The following is a 5,448-nucleotide window of genomic DNA, read 5'->3' on the forward strand; positions in this document are numbered from 1 at the left end:
TTGCTATTGCAGTAAGTCACTGCTCGAATTAGTGAGAGTCCAAGGTCTGAAATTGGCATTTACGCAAAATCCTTGTAATTGACGTTCTCGATGTGTGCCCCTCCGTGGTTCAGACATGCCTTGATCCTGACTCCAAAAGTTCTGTCCAACTTTCCTGTAGGTCTCATGTGGCACTGCCTGGAGGTAGTCTGACACCTCCTGCTTCAGATCATCCAGTGTGGCAGGGCGGTTGACATAGACAGAGCCCTTGGCAGCCCCCCAGACCCAGTAGTTCAGAGGGTTCAAGTCTGGGTTATGGGGTGCCCAGTCATGAGCGGTTCCCAGGATAACGAGGAGGTTTCTGAAGAGCTGCTGCAGGAAAGTGATGGTGTCACCATCCTGCATACACCAGGTCATGCTGAGCTGGTTTGGGGGTGACCTTTTGGACTAGATCATTATGGAACTTCTGGAGCACGGCCCGGTAGCGCTCACCGTTGATCGTCACCGTCCTGCTGTTGTCATTCTCAAACCAGTAAGGCCCTAGCATTCCCCAGCTGGCATTGAAGGTGCAGAAGCATGTGACCTTAGGCCCTTTCAGGTACCTCTCAGTGATCTCCTCAGGTGGTTCTGCCCCCCAGAAAATATTGTTGTGGTTATTGATTGCACCGTTCAAGTGGAAATGGGTTTCATCACTGAACCACATCAGGTTGATCCAGTTTGGGTACCGCTCCATCCTGTCACTGAGCCAATTGCAAATATCAAATCTCCTTCTCATGTCATCTTGACTCAGTTTATGCCTAATAGAGATGATGTACAGGAAAAAACTTCAGTTCCTTCGTGAGGGTACGCCAGACCGATGTTGGTTTGATGCCCCGCTCCTGGGAGCGCCGGCGGTGGGACTTTTTGGGACTGTCCACTGCAGAATCCCGCATGGCGTCGATGTTGGCTTGGCTCTTGGTTACTGATGCTGGCCTGCTACTGTTGCCCTTGCTCTGGTTGTGCACTGTACCCTTCTGCTCAAAGTGTTTCACAATACGTTGAATGGCACAATTTGTGGGTCCATCACGTGTTCTGAGGTCGTATTTCCGGCAGAACCTCCGGCGGGTATCTACATTTGATTTAGTCTCATACCACAGAGCCACCACTTTTGTCTTTTGCTCAATTGTCAATGGCATAGTTGAGCAACGATGCTAGAAATCCCAGAAAACAAATACCACAATAACACCACCAAAACTTGAAAAGGAAAACGGTATAGGTCAAAAAACAAAAATATGTCAGGAAGTCAAAGTTGTATCAATCTTTTTGAAACACCCTGTATATACGAGTATATATGTTTTTCACTTCACATTCTGGCATAGCTAAGGGAGAGTGGTGTGCAAGCCAAAAATGACACCTATTTGCACTTGGCCCTGTGCCTGTTCCTTGCAAAATATCTGGCAGCTAACACTTACAAGTTAATTTCACAGTTCCTCTGCAGCCAAATAGAGACACGAGGCAAACAAATTGACTCTTCATATGCTATGCCATGCTCTGGTCCGACAGGATGGTGCAAAGGTAACGCATTTACTTTCAGCTCTCAAGTTTGGATTTGATTCTCATTCCTAGAGAGGGCGTTGCATCACAAAGTGAGTCATTTCTTACAAGCTAAGGGCCTGTCTGTCTGCTCGTACAGTAATATCTCGCTTAGCAGTCAGGATGCATTCCTGGAAAAGAGTTAATCGAAAATGTGCTCAAATAAGTCATTTTACCGTTGTTTATATGGAGATGTATTCCAGACAGCATTATTTCTTACATAGGAGTGATATATGAGGGCTTCATTGGGGTATCGGTAATATCACCAATAATAATACTGTCCTGTCAGAGGGACCGGCAGAGAAGATAACTGAGAAGGAAGTTGAGGAAGTGATAAAAGCAATGAAGAGTGGAAAAGCCGGAGGGCCAACGGGAGTTGTGGGAGATATGTTGAAGGCAGCAGGAAGTTGGGGTGTGAAGAGAATGACAGAGATCTGTAATCTGGTGGTGAAAGAAGGCCGCATTCCAGTGGATTTGGGAACTGAGTACCCTCGTCCCTCTATACAAGGGGAAAGGTGACCCTCTGGAGTGTGGCTCGTACCGAGCGATAAAGTTATTGGAGCATGGAATGAAGGTATTGGAAAGGGTGTTGGAGAGGAGGATAAGGAAGAAAGTGAAGATCGACGAAATGCAGTTTGGATTTATGCCAGGAAGAGGAACGACAGACGTGCTTTTCATTGTGAGGCAGTTGCAGAAGAAGTACATGGAGAAGAGGAAGAAGTTGTTTTTTGGGTTTATTGATCTGGAGAAAGCATTCGATAGGGTTCCACGCAAAGTATTGACATGGGCATTGAGGAAGTTAGGAGTGGAGGAATGGTTGATCAGAGTAGTGATGGCAATGTACAAAAGAGCACGCACAGCTGTAAGGACGAAGGACGGGAACAGTGGTGAGTTTGAGGTGAAGGTGGGAGGGCATCAGGGGTCCGTACTAAGTCCACTACTATTTGTAGCTGTGATGGAGGTGCTGGCTCAGAACGTAAAGGAGGATTTACCGTGGGAGTTGTTGTATGCAGATGATCTGGTGTTGATTGCGGAAAGTATGGATGGACTGAAGGAAAAGATGAACAAGTGGAAGGAATGTATGGAGACAAAAGGTCTGAAGGTGAATATCGGAAAGACGAAGGTGATGGCAAGTGGTAAAGCATGTGGTGAGGTGGAAAGAACTGGGAAGTGGCCGTGTGCTGTGTGCAGGAAGGGTGTCGGAGTGAACTCCATTCAATGTACAATGTGCGCTGAGTGGGTTCATCAAAAATGTAGTGGTCTGAGAGGGTCATTTACCAGTGTGGCAGCTACATTCAAATGTAAGGTGTGCACAGAGGGAGCTGCAGATGGAGGAAATGTTGAGTTGGATCTTGGAGACGGCGTGAAGCTGGAAGGTGTGAAAACATTTTGCTACCTCGGAGACATGCTGAATGGAGAAGGTGGATCAGACTCGGCAACGGTTGCTCGAGTGAGATGTGCATGGAAGAAGTTTCGGGAACTGAGTGGCATGCTGATGAGGAGGGGAGTGTCGCTGAAGCTGAAGGGAAAGGTGTATGCTGCATGTGTGAGAAGTGTTATGATTTATGGGAGCGAGACATGGGTAATGAACGTAGAGCAGCAACGAAGGCTGGAAAGGGTGGAAATGCGAATGGTTCGATGTATGTGCGGAGTATCGTTGAGAGAGAGGAAGACAAATGATGAATTGCGAAAGATGATGGGAATATTGCCTGTGATTGATGCTGTGAAGAGGAACAGGTTGAGATGGTTTGGTCATGTGTTGAGGAAGGATGAAAGTGACTGGTTGAGAAGAGTGATGGAAATTAATGTCGAAGGAAGTCGAGGACGGGGAAGACTGAGAAAGACTTGGCTAAAGATGGTGGAAGAAGAAATGCGGGCAAGGGGGTTAACAAGGAGAGATGCAGAAAATAGGGCAAAATGGAGAAGATTATCATGGGGACCGCAAGGCTAACCCCCGCTCTAGCAGGGAAAATGGCCCTAAAATGCATGTTGTTGTTTGTTGTGTCAGAGGGACTGTTAAAGGGATACCTTAAGCGAATTGCCCTTAGGGTTAATTGTGCAGAGAGGGGTGGAGGGGCGGAGGGGGGGGGGGGGGTGGGCAGTGGAGGGGGGTGGAGGAGTGGCCTCAATTCCTCCGGAACCACCCAATCTGAGGCTGCGATAACTCCACGTCCTGTGGCTAGGCAAACTGCGAACACCAATTAGTCAACCAAAACCCCCTTGGTCCTGCATCGAATTACCATTTACCGGGGGTGACGGGCTTTCCAACTCGGTGTTATGCCCTCAATGCGTACTTCATCTTATTTTAGTCAGAAGCAACGGAGTTGACCTGCAGGCATGCACTGGACTTGGACTAGAGCCAATCAGTTGCGGTGGAACGTCCCAATTACACGAGTACAGGCTATACTGTACCAATGATGGAAAAGACAACACAAGCTCATTGGAAGAACTATTCAACCAGAGGGGACGGGGAAGGGTGAGCATATGTGTAGTCAGGAAGCAATCTACTAATGAACATGCAATGTATCAGAACCAATTAAGCAGCATGTGCTGTACAATGTATGAGTTAAATAGCATGAACTGTACAAGGAATGAATTAAGGGGCATACACTGTACAAGGAATGAATTGAGTAGCATGCACTGTACAATGGGTGAATTAACTTTGCAAAGCACAGGGACACAGAGCAGAGCTTGTCCCGACCTGTCTAGCTTAATGAGATACTTAAAGCCGAGGCCGTATGTGTATACCCATATCGGAAAAAATTGTGCACTTCAACAAATATTTCCCTTTGACAAATAGGTACATTGAAGCTTTCTCTTTATTATAAGATCTGGAAACAACCGGCTGGTCTGTTTGCTGTCTGTCGGTCTGTCTCATGATTCATGTCTGTCCGTCTGTGTGACCATTTTCCTTTCCAGGCCAGAACTCCTAAATCGTTTCATGTATCATCATGAAACTGCGCAGACACTTCAACCTATTTGCATAGAAGTGCATTTTACTATTTTGGGCTTTCTGGTATCTTTTTATTTTCATTATTTTCATTTTATTTGTATAGCAATCGGTCTGCCTGCCTGCCTGACCAAGTGGACAGACAAGTGCAAGAGAAACACCACCACCATCAGTGGACTGGAGCATATGTATTCTTTGTAAGAGAGTGACAGATAAAAACCTGGTAGATCCAACAAAGTCTACAAGAGGGAAACTTCTGCTTCCGCAAGAGGGGAACTTCTGCTTCTGGTCCCTTGAGCAAGGAAGCGACTTTGACTTCTGCATGGCATCAAAGTTTAAGTATTTTCCCATTCGTGTCTTTGTCAAATTTCTACTCGTTATTTTATTCTGTATGTGTTACTGTGTGTTTCAAGCTAATCTTGGTTTGCAATTCATGCAAACTTGTGTATAATTAAATCGTTTTTTTGTTTGCACCGCGTGCGCGGCCTGGTACTACTTGAGGCTTCCCTCCCCCCCCCCCCCCCCCCGTCGGTGTTTTGTGTATTTAAGTTATTTCTTTTACTGTATTGCTTATTTCTTAGTTTTTCTCTTCTTCTCCTACCTTCCCCGAACATATACCCTTTGTCTAACGTTTTAAATACAAATTTTTTATTATTATTTCCTTCTCTCCTCGCCCCGCCCCCTTTATCTCCTTTTCTTCCACCTCTTCCTTCCATCTCCAGCCGTAACTCGATTCCGACTTCTTTCCTGGAAGTCATAGCTGTGTCCATGTGTTTTATACCCTTCCCACCCCCCCCCCCCTTCCCATGCCTCCTCCTCCCAAGCCCCCTCCCGCCCACAGATCTCCCGATGTCCCTGCTCTCAAATGTTGTACTTGTGTGCTTCCCTCTCTCTCCCCATCGTGTCTCCCGCTCCTTTTATCTTATGTTTTATGTGTCAGTTTGTCT

The sequence above is a fragment of the Myxine glutinosa genome, chromosome 2, assembly GCF_964187855.1.
Source record: "Myxine glutinosa chromosome 2, kmMyxGlut1.1, whole genome shotgun sequence".
Taxonomy (NCBI): domain Eukaryota; kingdom Metazoa; phylum Chordata; class Myxini; order Myxiniformes; family Myxinidae; genus Myxine; species Myxine glutinosa.